Source organism: Saccopteryx bilineata, chromosome 2 (genome assembly GCF_036850765.1).
Source record: "Saccopteryx bilineata isolate mSacBil1 chromosome 2, mSacBil1_pri_phased_curated, whole genome shotgun sequence".
In the NCBI taxonomy this organism is placed as follows: Eukaryota; Metazoa; Chordata; class Mammalia; order Chiroptera; family Emballonuridae; genus Saccopteryx; species Saccopteryx bilineata.
The window spans coordinates 3,625,603-3,640,333 of record NC_089491.1 but is presented as its reverse complement, the minus strand read 5'-3'; positions in this window follow the sequence as shown (position 1 = coordinate 3,640,333).

The following is a 14,731-nucleotide window of genomic DNA, read 5'->3' as shown; positions in this document are numbered from 1 at the left end:
CTCTTTCTCTGAGCTCGTCCCCTGTATATGTTTCCATCCTACCGCTGACAATCTCCCCTCCATCAGCTCATATGTCTCTGCTTTTGAGGTTTTGGGTTTTTTTAATAAAGGTGGTCTAATCTTTTCTGTTGTAAATGAGTGAAGAAATGGGAAAAATTTCATCTGTTCCATGGCAAAATATTTTGGGGGGAGGCATAGGTTACTCCTTTTCCTCTTGTCTCACATCCTTTCCTCTTGTGTAACCATGATGTGGATCCTCCGCTCATTTCCGTTTTGGAATGAATGAGACTTTTTCATTCCTCAGGGTGTCGATAGTGGGACGAGCGGTTTTACGGGAACTCTGAACTTTCCCCTCCATTTTGCTGTGAACCTATAAGTACTCTAAAAAAGGCAAGTTTATTCATTAGAGAAGACAGAGTGATCAGTGGATCTGAAAGCTTTTGACTGGAAGCACCCCATGTTACTTCTGCTCACCTTTCACTGGCCAAGGGAGGTCACATGGCTGCGCCTTACTTCCAGCGGGCACGGAAATGCAGTCCTACCCCTGTGCCTGGAAGAGACCCCAGGATGGTTTTTCAAGAGCCCTAACGCCTCCTGAGAAAATGAATAAGGTATTCCCTGGCGTGGATGTTTGTACCGTGTTCTTGTGGGAGGGAAAAGGTCACATTGCAGGGCAACAAAGGGTTTTCCTTATGACTCAGGGCTCTGTGTACGTCCCTTTCATTGTTACACCCGAGCCAGAGAGATAAGTGAGCCGTGAAAAGGTGCCTGATGGCCTGACCAGGCAGTGGTGCAATGGATAGAGCGTCGGACTGGGATGCAGAGGACCCAGGTTCGAGACCCCAAGGTCGCCAGCTTGAGCGTGGGCTCATCTGGTTTGAGTAAAGCTCACCAGCTTGGACCCAAGGTCACTGGCTCAAGCAGTTACTCGGTCTGCTGAAGGCCCTCGGTCAAGGCACATATGAAAAAAAAAAAAGAGAGAGAGAGACTTTGCTTGTGGCAGTGGCCACACAATGCAGGGCGCAGGTGATGTTTCATTGAGTTGCACAGCTGAACCTCTACCCCAATAAATTTTGTAAAAAATAAATAAATAGGCCCTGGCCAGTTGGCTCAGTGGTGGAGCGTCGGCCTGGCGTGCAGGAGTCCCAGGTTTGATTCCTGACCAGGGCACACAGGAGAGGCGCCCATCTGCTTCTCCACCCCTCCCCCTCTCCTTCCTCTCTGTCTCTCTCTTCCCCTCCCGTAGCCGTAGCCGAGGCTCCATTGGAGCAAAGTTGGCCCGGGCGCTGGGGATGACTCTGTGGCCTCTGCCTCAGGTGCTAGAATGGCTCCGGTTGCAACGGAGCAACACCCCAGATGGGCAGAGCATCGCCCCCTGGTGGGCATGCCAGGTGGATCCCGGTCGGGCGCATGCGGGAGTCTGTCTGACTGCCTCCCCGTTTCCAACTTCAGGAAAAAATAACTAACTAAATAAATAAATATTAAAAAAATAATTTTAAAAAAAGGTTCCTGATGCCATGTCTCCCCACCCCAGCCCCCAACACAAACAGACACAGCTGTCGTCGGGTGAACCTTCACCCAGCGCCACCCTCTCTGCTTCTCGGCATCAAACTTCCACGCTGGCTCTGGCTGCGGGATCAGGGTCGGCCACCATCTTCTCTCTGCCATATCAGGGTTTTGTGTTTGCTTCTCAGGGAAGGGGGCTGTTGGATAAACAAGTGTGTTTAGGTTTGCTCATCGGCGAGGGGCAGTGCCACGTGTGTCTAGTCTGCGGATGGATGCTTGACCTCAGGGCGGCAGATTACAAATTGCAGATTGCCTTCCTGCTTGGGAGGGGCCGTTGTCTGCTGAGAGAGAGAGAGAGAGAGAGAGAGAGAGAGAGAGAGAGAGAGAGGGGAAGAGTGCTGAGCAGCTTTTGACTGGCCTGTTTGGCTGGGGGCTGCTGAGGCTAGTGGGGGTCTGTGAGTCCGGTCAGTCCAGAGGGGGTCGGGGCTTCAGGACCCGAGGGAGAGGGAAGTGGTCTTCCCTGCCTGTTTGCTCGCCGTTTCGAGACTTTAATAAGAGGAATGGCCCACCATTTTCTGGCTCCACGGTTCCTTTACTGTCTGCCCAAATCCAATGGGAACCTGCATGGTCATGATGGCGGGGGGCGGCGGCCACTGGCCTTACAGGGACCTAGCCTTCCTTCTAGAGCTCTGTAACCAAGGACACCCCTCCTCCCTCTCTATGCTCCTCTACTCAGTCGCGACTGACTTTGTACCCTGTCTGCCTAGCCTACGGTTTACAGCAGTGATAGTCAACCTGGTCCCTACTGCCCACTAGTGGGCAGCTTTCATGGTATGTGGTAGTGGAGCAACCAAAGTATAAATAAAAAGATAGATTTAACTATAGTAAGTTGTTTTATAAAGATTTATTCTGCCAAACAATGAAAATCCGACATAAAGTACTTGGTAAGTAATTATTATTATATGCTTTAACTTGCTGTAACTCTGCTTTATAAATTTTATAAAGTAAAGTTACTTCCCTACTTTATAAATCACCATGACTGTGGAACCGGTGGGCGGTTAGAAAATTTTACTACTAACAGAGATACAGAAGTGGGCGGTAGGTATAAAAAGGTTGACTACCCTGGTTTACAGTGTCAAATACTTCCTACTTATGTAGAAGATAGAGTTTGTTTTCTGATTTTTTGTTTGTTTGTTTTTATTTTCCTATTTGGCTTTTAATGCTTTGTGGAAGGCGAATAGAGGACATGGTAGGATTGCATTTCTGTGCCCGTGAGAAGTGAGGCGCAGCCATGTGACCTCCCTTGGCCAGTGAAAGGTGAGCAGAAGGAACATGAGGCGCTTCCAGACAAAGGCTTTCAGATCCAATGATCAGTCTATTTTTTTTGTTTGTTTGGGGCTTTTTTTGACAGAGACAGAGAGAGAGAGAGTCAGAGAGACGGACAGATAGGGACAGACAGGCAGGAAGGGAGAGGAAGCATCAATTCTTCGTTGCAGCTCCTTAGTTGTTCATTGATTGCTTTCTCATATGTGCCTTGACCAGGGAGCTACAGCAGAGCGAGTGACCCCTTGCTCAAGCCAGCGACCTTGGGCCACAAGCCAGTGACCTTTGAGCTCAAGCCAGTGACCATGGGGTCATGTCTATGATCCCACACTCAAGCCAGCGACCTTTAGCTCAAGTCGGTGAGCCCGCGCTCAAGCCCGATGCGCCCGCGCTCGAGCCCGATGCGCCCATGCTCAAGCCGGTGACCTTGGGGTTTTGAAACTGGGTCCTCCACGTCCCAGTCCGACGCTCTCTCCGCTGCACCACTGCCTGGTCAAGAGATCAGTCTGTTTTCTTAACTAATAAACTTAACCTTTTTCAGAGCAGATATAGGTTCACAGCAAAATAGAGGGGAATGTAGAGTTTCCATAAAATTGCTTGTCCCCGTAACGTACAACCACCCCCACTATGACACCCTGCACAATAAGGTATGCTTGTTACAATGACTCTGCATCGGTACATCATTGTCACCCAGTGTCGGGAGCCGATCCACAACTGCTGGCTGACAAGGTCATAGCAGGAGAAGACCCACAACTGCTGGCTGACAAGGTCACAGCAGAAGAAGACCCACAACTGCTGGCTGACAAGGTCACAGCAGAAGAAGATCAAAAACTGCTGATTGACAAAGTCACAGCAGAAAAGACCAATGGCTGCGGGGTGACAAAGTCACCACAAAGGATAGGCACAACGATACTCCCCCCTTTGACTTTTTGAATTAATCTGGCCTTATATCCCCCCTTTTTCTGGGTGTGTGCTATTATTTGTGGCACAGGGATAATAGTACCGTGCTTTCCCTGTAGATTCATAGTGATTTCTTTGGAAATGAGACAGAGGGTGTAAGTTCCACAGAAAAGCCTGTAAGCCCCTTGAACTGGGCTCATAGACATAAGAGGCTGGCTATGATATCCCTCGTAAAGGGTTAAGATTGTAGAAGAATTCCTTCTTAATCATGTTAAAAAGTAGAGATTGTGACTTGTGAATGGTTAGGAGGCAGTGGCTGTGCACAGAGCACCCTTCGGCCTTCACTTAACATTTTTCTTCCCTAGCCTTTTCATGTGATAAGTAGAGAAATATTCCTTTCTTCTTTAATCTGCAAATAGTGGTATATTCTGAGAAGAATAGAGTCAGAACTTAACTAGTGTTTAAATATAATAAATAAGTAATATTTAATTAGACAATAGTATCTTAGATAAGGTATAGTAGAATGGCCCATTGTGTGGCCTAGGATGAGAACGTAGTCAGCAAGATAAGAATGTTTTACTAAGAGAATTGTCTTTTGACTAAAGGCAATTGCTAGGCTTTCTCAATGAGATGTTCTCATGAGATTTAAAAATATAGGGAAATCCATGAAATGTCTTGTGTTGCTGCTAGGCTATCTTGCAAGTACACTCTGCATATCTTTGAATGAAAGCTATTCTTAATGTTATGTTAATTTCTTTAGAGGCAAGCCTTTTAGAATCTTGTGAGAAAAAGTAAGACACTGCATAAACCCAAGGCCATTTACCTGAGCAAGCGGTGGTCCATTGTTAGTCGTCTGCTAAATCTCTCTCTGCCCCTTAACTCACAACAGTAGTAAAGTTAGTTAACTTTTAGAACTAATACTCTAAAAGCTTTTACTGATGTTGTTATCGCTATTCAAGTTATTTTGTATTTTGAATGATTTGCTACCTGATTTGTGACTCATAGATGTAAATTAACTGTTATCAGGAAACATGAAAACATAGTGAAACAAAAGTAATAATTAACACCATGTAATTGTAACTCGGTGTGCGTGTATAAAAAGGGAGCTATACTAGCATTTGGTAGAGATGTCTGGCAGTAAATGCTAACCAGAGAATAAAGAGAAAGAAAAGAATTCGGCTCTCTCACTCGATTTCGCCAACGCCGTCTCCTCCTGTGGGACCCCTGAATCCCCCCCGGGGCTGGACCCCGGCATTTGGCGCCCGAACAGGGACTTACAGGTAATCCCCCCTCGTTGTCTCGGGACGGCTAGGACTCCACTCAGGGTGCTGCAGACCCCCCTGTAAGAAAGACAGGGTGAGATAGGTGGAGAATTTCAGAACTTAAGATTTTGAGAAGTCATGGGCCATACTGAGTCTAAAGAAAGAAGACTCTTTATGAAAGTCATTAAGTATACACTTTCCCAAAAAGGAGTTAAGGTCTCCTCTAAACAAGTAGCTTGTTTTATGAAATTCATACAAAAATGTTCTCCACAGCGGTAGAGCGTCGGCCTAGCGTGCGGAGGACCCGGGTTCGATTCCTGGCCAGGGCACATAGGAGAAGCGCCCATTTGCTTCTCCACCCCTCCGCTGCGCTTTCCTCTCTGTCTCTCTCTTCCCCTCCCGCAGCCAAGGCTCCATTGGAGCAAAGATGGCCCGGGCGCTGGGCATGGCTCTGTGGCCTCTGCCTCAGGCGCTAGAGTGGCTCTGGTCGCAGCATGGCGACGCCCAGGATGGGCAGAGCATCGCCCCCTGGTGGGCAGAGCATCGCCCCTGGTGGGCGTGCCGGGTGGATCCCGGTCGGGCGCATGCGGGAGTCTGTCTGACTGTCTCTCCCTGTTTCCAGCTTCAGAAAAATGCAAAAAAAAAAAACAAAAAAAACCAAAAATGTTCTCCATGGTTTCCAGATAAGGGAACGCTTGGTTTCGAGAAATGGGTTAAAGTTGGAGAAGATTTAAAACTTTATTATGAGCTACATGGACCTGAAAGGGTCCCAGTTGATGCATTTGCTTTATGGAGCTTGATTAAAGATGCCTTAAATCCAGAACATGAGATGCATAAACTTTCTAAGGCAACTGCTTCTCCAAAAGAAGAGACTCCATTAATTAGAAGTAAAAGGCAGTCTCAAGATAGTACAAATCATGCTACGGCCTCTTTAAAATTAAGTAAACATCAGGATGATAGTGAAAATCATTTATCTCCAACAGATGAGGCTGAATTAGAAGATGAGGCAACTAAAAATAATAGGGATAATGAGAATTGGAAGTCAAAAACAGTCTTGCCCATATTATATCCCTCCAAGACTGACAAAAAGAATAAAAATAAGGCTATTAAAATGTCTTTGCCTCTACCAGTACAATCACCAGATGTTAATGAAAAGAAAAAATCATCAGAATTAACAGGGTTGCAGAAGGCAATTCAAGCTTCTTGCGACCAAGGGGAAACTGATTTGGCATTATGTTTTCCTGTGGCTGTGGCTGGTGAATTTGATAATGAGGAGAATCCTACATGGGAGCCGCTTCCTTATAAATTATTGAAAGAGTTGGAAATGGCTTGCAGTCAATGTGGACCCACCTCTCCTTATACTATGTCTTTGGTGGAAACAGTTTCTCATAATTGAATGACTCCTTATAATTGAAAACAGGTGGCTAGGGCTTGTTTGTCTGGAGGAAATTGTCTCCTTTGGAGAACTGAATGTGAGGAGCAAGCTAAACAGCAGGCAGTTGGGAATCGGAGGACTCATGATCCTGTGATTGGAGGAATGATTGCGGGAGAGGGAGAGTTTGCTGATGTTAGTGAACAGTTAAAACTTTCTAAACCGGCTTTGATACAAGTGAATGGTTGTACTATATCAGCTTGGAGAAAGTTGCAGGCTTCCTCTGGTGGAAATGTTACTGTGGTGGAAGTAAAACAGAGAGGTGATGAACCTTGTGGGGAGTTTGTTGCTGGGTTGATTCAAGCAGTGAGAGTAGTTGTTTCGGATGAGGCGGCAGGAGATATTATAATTAAACAGTTGGCTTATGAAGATGCTGATTCCACTTGCCAGGCCTTGTTGCGGGTCAGTGAGGAGAGAAGAAACGTTAGGGAATTTCATCAAAGCCTGTCAGGATGTAAGTCCTGCTTTTGTTCAAGAAGTAACTATTGCTGCAACTTTGAAAGAAGAAATGTATCCTCAATTTATTAAAACTATGTATCAAGAAAAAATGCCTTCTGTTAATGAGGCTTCCTCTGAGGGAAGTCTTACTTGCTTTACTTGTAACCAAACGGGCCACTTTAGCCGACAATGCCCTAACAAGAGTGGGCAAGCAGGCCCAGGAGTGCAAGAGACAGCTCCCATAATTAATAATGCTAATAATAATGTCCCATTGCCTAAGACTTTGTGTCCACGCTGTCAGAAAGAATATCATTGGGCAAAACTGTGCCGTTCTAAATTTCACAAAAACGGACAGCCATTAGGACCAAAGTTAGAAATAGAATGGCAGCCCCCACATAATCCAAATCTGCAAAATAGTAATCAGGAAAACTGGCAAGGGGGCCAGCCTCAGGCCCCAATAACAATTGGGGCCAGCCTGAATCCATTTGTCAACTCTGGTCTGTCTCAGACCTCACTTGGGCCTCCCCCATGGCTCCATGCAAAATATGAGAAGCAAGCCCCTTGTGGGGGTTAAAATGGAGGGATTTCGGCTGCCGGTTGTAGCAGCTATTAGAATTTAAGAATAATTAGAGACTGAAATGAGTTTTAAAATTGTGTTATTATCTGATTTTCTTTAGTAAATAGAAGGACTTAAGAGTTTGGAAAAATTACGGTTTGTTCTGTTCTCCTCTTTCTCTCAACTCATTTTATTTCTTTCCTGTTCTATGCCTGAAAAGAGGGCAAAGGAAACACCTGTTTGGATATGGCTAAACAGAATCTCATAAACGGCCGTTCTTGAAACTTTTCAAGAGAGAGTTCTGTTTGGTTTCTATCCTTAATGTTCCAATCAAAACTGCCCTGTGTAAAAATCAAGCAGGCCATATTCTAATCTCTAAAATCCCGGGTTTCTCTCTAATTTGTCTGATTTGTCTACTTTGTCTGATTCTTGTTTGTGTTTGGTCTTTGTTTAATGTTGTCTAAATGTGATTTTTTAAATTCTTGCATGCAAAAATTAAATATGCCAGCTCTAATATAAAAATACCATTCCTACAAATTTATAATTTTAATTAAAACAAGTAAAGCTCGCTCATTTAAATTTAAATAGTATAAAACATAAATCCTAAAGACTTGTTAATTTTGACTAAACTGCTTCAAGCTTCAGGCTACTTGCTGCAGAGTAGATTTGCCTAACAAAGGTGTAAATTTTTTTACTATAGAAAAATAATAAAAGTCACACTAGAATTTTCCAGCTTTAATGTATTCTTTAAATTGCCTGTTAATTAATGAAGTAGAAATATTTTTATGAATATAGAAAACTCGTATACTGGAACTCCTGCAAATCATCTTTATCATGCTTCTTACTTTAAAAAATTTCTTTTAAATGCTAATATACAGAATTATTCAACAGTTGAGAAATGCTGGAATCCTACAGGAAATGCTGAACCTGTTTCTTCTGCAAACTTTTACCCTCTTTTGTTTAATCCAGCTAATAACGCTATTTTGTCTTTTTCTAAATAGCTCCAAATATATAAAAATAATTTATATAAATGAATAAAAACCCTTAAACCCCTCACCAGTTGCGGTGCCTCATGGCTACAGTGTAATTGTTATAGATTTACAAGACTGCTTTTTTACTATACCATTAGCTACACAGAATTGTCGAAGGTTTGCATTTAGTCTGCCATCAGAAAATTTTAAACAACCTTATGAGAAATATCAGTGAAAGGTATTGCCCCAGGAAATAAAAAACAGTCCCACGCTTTGTCAAAAATTTGTGAATCTAAATTCAAATTGCTTTTAGTAATTTTACAGGGCAGGTTTTATTTCATCTTCCTGCTCGCCCATTGCTGCAATTTCTAAAAAGACAATCAATAATTTATCCCACTAAGACTTCTAGAAATCTGCTACTCCCTCCCAGCCAGAAGGAGACTCCTGTGCCACCCGCATCACCAGTGACTTTCCAGCAAAGGCCATCAAGAAACTCTCTATATAATCCTGTTACTCGAGTAATGCAGCGACTATCATTACAGAAAGCTAGACAACCTCCCTATCGTGGCCAACGGAAGGCTCGCTCTACTCGAACTGTCAACCCACCAACCTGGAACCAGTTGAAGGCATTGACTGTGAGGGCTGATTTAATTTGTCATCGACAAAACATACATCGTAACCCTGTTAATATGTTTGTTGTTATGCTAGCTATACTTTCAATTCAGGTACTTAATGTTGAAGCTATTGGACAAAACAAATCTTATTAGGCTTATATTCCAAATCCACCATTAGTTAAACCTGTTACTTGGGAAGAAAATGATATACCTGTGTTTAATAATCATACTAAGTTTTTGGAAGAATCATGTAGTTCTTTTATTATGCATAAAACTAATTCAAATTTTTCATTTCATGAAAAAACGAATAAAATACCTATATGTTTTACATTCAGTAATACTCGCAAAATTTCTGAATGTTTTCTTACTACATTTAAGACTATTTTAACTGACTCTCCTAAAAGTAATAAACCTGGACACATTACAAGAGACTTATAATCTCTCACAATTTTAATGCCTGGAGGCCCTGACACCCATGAGTATAATCCTGTTACTTTGCCTCCTAAGGAATTTCACCCATATAAACTTTATCCTCCAAAAGAGGCAACTCTAAAGCCTTACTGATGGTCTGTGGAAAATAGATTTGGTTTTCCCCCATGGCAAAAATGTGCATATTATAATTATATGAATTATACTGCATATGCTGTTAATTTCACTATACAAAATTGGTCTAGTCCTTATTTTGAATATAATTATAAAAAATTAGTGCAAAAAATGAAAGACGTTTACAATTGGTCAGATAAATATAATCCTTTAAATAAAATCATCACACGTTGGCAGTCTACTGGATGAATACCTGCACAGTTAACTTATCAGTATAAATCAACCACCAGGTATCAAACAAAGCTTTGGCAGCTAATTACAGCTGCTGCACCAGCATATTTGATTAAACCTTACCCTTATCCTGTTCAGAATATTTTTATTCAGACTTGTGTACAGGCTCCTTATGTACTCTTAATTGCTACAAAGAACAGTAATCTTTCCGTTAGTACTTATAATTCTATGTTTAGCATTTCCTGCTCTCACTGTGTTTTAACAAACTGTCTATCTTATGACACCAAAGCTCAAGTCATGTTTATTTTGCAGCAGCCACCTTATGTGATGTTATCTGTTAGTCTGTCTCAGCCTTGGTATGATGACCCAGGGTTGCATGCACTACAGACTGCTTCTAAAGCGCTTGCTCGCCATCGAGAAAAGCGATTTGTTGCTGAATTAATTTTGGAAATTACTGTTCTTATTGCTATTATAGAATCTGTAGCTGCTTCCACCACTGCTTTAGTTCAATCAGTTCACACTGCAAATCATATAAATAATTTATCTCATAATATATCTTTTGCATTAGCAATACAGGAGATTCTAAATAGAAAGTTAGAAATGAAAATAAATGCTTTAAAGAAGGCTTTTATTCACATAAATAATAAGCTGTTAGCTATAAAGGCTAGAATGACTCTTAAATGCCATGCAGAATTCAGGTGAATATGTGTGACTCCTTTAGAATACAATCAGTCTATCATAGCATGGAATAATATACAAAATCATTTATTAGATGTGTGAAATAATAGTAATATTAGTTTAAATTTAAAAAAATTACATCAGCAAATACAAAACTTAAAACATTCAGACTCTCTAGTCTCTGCCTCAGAAGTAGCTAATCAATTTGTTAAAAACATTAAAAATATGTTTTCTATACATGGCCTGACCTCTTTAGCTACTAATATAGGCATAATAATAGCTGTAATAATTATCACTCTTCTTGTCCTTCCAGTCATGTTCCGACTCTTAAACAACAATCTCAGGGAAACAACGGTGAAAATACATAGGCTTTATTTAAATAATAAAAAAGGGGGAGATGTCGGGAGCTGATCCACAACTGCTGGCTGACAAGGTCACAGCAGGAGAAGACCCACAACTGCTGGCTGACAAGGTCACAGCAGAAGAAGACCCACAACTGCTGGCTGACAAGATCACAGCAGAAGAAAATCAAAAACTGCTGATTGACAAAGTCACAGCAGAGAAGACCAATGGCTGCGGGGTGACAAAGTCACCACAAAGAATAGACACAACGATACTCCCCCCTTTGACTTTTTGAATTAATCTGGCCTTATATCCCCCCTTTTTCTGGGTGTGTGCTATTATTTGTGGCACAGGGATAATAGTACCGTGCTTTCCCTGTAGATTCGTAGTAATTTCTTTGAAAATGAGACAGAGGGTGTAAGTTCCACAGAAAAGCCTGTAAGCCCCTTAAACTGGGCTCATAGACATAAAAGACTGGCTATAATATCCCTCGTAAAGGGTTAAGATTGTAGAAAAATTCCTTCTTAATCATGTTAAAAAGTAGAGATTGTGACTTGTGAATGGTTAGAAGGCAGTGGCTGTGCACAGAGCACCCTTCGGCCTTCACTTAACATTTTTCTTCCCTAGCCTTTTCATGTGATAAGTAGAGAAACATTCCTTTCTTCTTTAATCTGCAAATAGTGGTATATTCTAAGAAGAATAGAGTCAGAACTTAACTAGTGTTTAAATATAATAAATAAGTAATATTTGATTAGACAATAGTATCTTAAATAAGGTATAGTAAAATGGCCCATTGTGTGGCCTAGGATGAGAACGTAGTCAGCAAGATAAGAATGTTTTACTAAGAGAATTGTCTTTTGACTAAAGGCAATTGCTAGGCTTACTCAATAAAATGTTCTCATAAAATTTAAAAATATAGAAAAATCCATGAAATGTCTTGTTTTGCTGCTAGGCTATCTTGCAAGTACACTCTGCATATCTTTGAATGAAAGCTATTCTTAATGTTATGTTAATTTCTTTAAAGGCAAGCCTTTTAAAATCTTATGAAAAAAAGTAAGACACTGCATAAACCCAAGGCCATTTACCTGAGCAAGCGGTGGTCCATTGTTAGTCGTCTGCTAAATCTCTCTCTGCCCCTTAACTCACAACAGTAGTAAAGTTAGTTAACTTTTAGAACTAATACTCTAAAAGCTTTTACTAATGTTGTTATCGCTATTCAAGTTATTTTGTATTTTGAATAATTTGCTACCTGATTTGTGACTCATAAATGTAAATTAACTGTTATCAAAAAACATGAAAACATAGTAAAACAAAAGTAATAATTAACACCATGTAATTGTAACTCGGTATGCGTGTATAAAAAGAAAGCTAGACCAGCATTTGATAGAAATGCCTGGCAGTAAATGCTAACCAGAAAATAAAAAGAAAAAAAAGAATTCGGCTCTCTCACTCAATTTCGCCAACGCCATCTCCTCCTGTGGGACCCCTGAATCCCCCCCGGGGCTGGACCCCGGCAACCCAGCGTTTATAAGTTCACATTAGGTTTACTCTTGGTGGTGTATGTCCTGCGGGTTGTGACAAATGCATAATGACATGTATACACCCCTGTAGGGTCACACAGTATTGTCTGACTGCTCTAAAAGTCCTCTGTGCTCTGCCTCTTCATTCCTCCCTCCCCACTCAACCTCTGAAAACCACGGGTCCTTTTATTGTCTTCATAATTTGGACAACGAATGTGGACAACAACGAAAAAAAGGTGAGACAATTGCAGAATGTGTCTAGAAGGCCTGACACACACACCTAAACAAATGCAAAGTTGTGGAAGAACACTTCAAAGGGCATGACGTCAGAAACATGTCTTGTGTTGGAGCAGGATCCACCTGGCAAGCCTCCTACAGGGCAAAGCTCTGCCCTTCTTGGGCTGTTGCTTGGCAACCAAGCTATTTTTAGAGCCCGAGGCTGGAGGCTCCACAGAGCCATCCTCAGTCAGTATTGGGGGCCAAGTCACTGGAAGCAATTGAGCCATGGCTGTGGGAGGGGAAGAGAGAGAGAGAGAGAGAGGAGGAGGCAGGGGAGGGGTGAAGAAGTAGATGGTTCCTTCTCCAGTGTGCACTGACTGACTGGGAATTGGACCCAGAGCATGCACACACTTGCCCGATGCTGTACCACTGAGTTAACTAGCCAGGGCCACCATGGAGCATTTTCAGTGTTCAAGTTGGAGTTAGGCTGTCTCCCATGTGTCACCAGGTGAAGATTTCTCCATGTTATCTCATCTCTTCTTCCCTGTCTCCTCTTGTCTTCTGCTGCTTCTGGAAATGGGGTGTTCTGATGCCACCTGCCACCAAAATGCACTGTCTGCTCTCCCTGCACATCAGCCAAATGACGCCAGGGACAGAGCAGCCCTCAAGCTGGAGTGGTGAGCTTCCTGGCCTTGGAGACCTCTGGGGAGTGCCTGATGAGATGCTCGCCTGACATTTTCACAGGCGTTCTACCTGCCCAACTCTCCTGTGACAGATGGGAAGTCATTTGAGAGAAATTACTGGGTACAGAGAGGTGGGACCATAGAATCCTGGGATGGGGAAGCAGGTCGATCAAGATGATAGGAAATCATATTGCACAACAACCCCCTTTGAAACATATGTATCAATCCACACACACCTCAGAGGCTACAAGGCTATGTGCTTCTTGCACTACTTTAGCTGCGTCCTACAAACCTTAATGCACAGCATTCTCATTCTCTTTCAGTCCTAAATATTCCTTTACCATCTACTATGAACTATTGACTCAGGTGATTTAAACTTCTCAACATTTCTTTTATTACTAATTTTTTTGTATTTTTCCTAAGTTAGAAACAGGGAGGCAGTTAGACTCCCGCATGCGCCCGACCGGGATCCACCCGGCATGCCCACCAGGGGGCGATGCTCTGCCCATCAGGGGCATCACTCCGTTGAGGCCGGAGCCATTCTAGTGCCTTAGGTGGAGGCCATGGAGTCGTCCTCAGCGCCCGGGCCAACTTTGCTCTCATGGAGCCTTGGCTGTGGGAAGAGAAAGGGAGAGGGGTAAGGGTAGAGAAGCAGATGGGCCCTTCTCCTGTGTGCCCTGGCTGGAAATTGAACCCGGGACTTCCACACACCGGGCTGATGCTCTACCGCTGACCCAACTGGCCTGGGCACTTGCCAACATTTTTAAACTAAATTGTGTCATGGTCAGATCACATACTTGGTATGATGCTGATCTTCAAACGTGAGGCTTGCTTTGCAGATTGGCAGGTGACGGGTGGGTGTCCATCACTGTTTTTGGGCCAGACGTGTGTGGTTTCCAGACGCACTGCTGCGTGACTAGATCAGGCTGGTAAAGGCTACCACCAGATCTTCCAGAGCCACCTGATTTGTCGGTCTAGTGTACCAGTTTTTGTGGGGGGTTTTGGTGGCAGAGACAGAGGGTCAGAGAGAGGGACAGACAGGAAGGGAGAGAGATGAGAAACATCAATTCTTTGTTGCAGCTCCTTAGTTGTTCATCGATTGCTTTCTCATATGTGCCTTTACTGGGGGTGGGGGTGGGGTTACAACAGACCCAGTGACCCCTTGCTAGAGCCAGTGACCTTGGGCTCAAGCTGGTGAGCTTTGCTTAAACTAGATGAGCCCGCGCTCAAGCTGGGGACCTGGGGGTCTCAAACCTGGGTCCTCCACATCCCAGTCTGACACTCTATCCACTGTGCCACCACCTGATCAGGCCTGGTGTACCAGTTTTTGTGGGAGGTTTTGGTGGCAGAGACAGAGGGTCAGAGAGAGGGACAGATAGGGACAGACAGACAGGAAGGGAGAGAGATGAGAAACATCAATTCTTTGTTGTAGCTCCTTAGTTGTTCAGATTGCTTTCTCACATGTGCCTTTACTGGGGGTGGGGGGGTTACAACAGACCCAGTGACCCCTTGC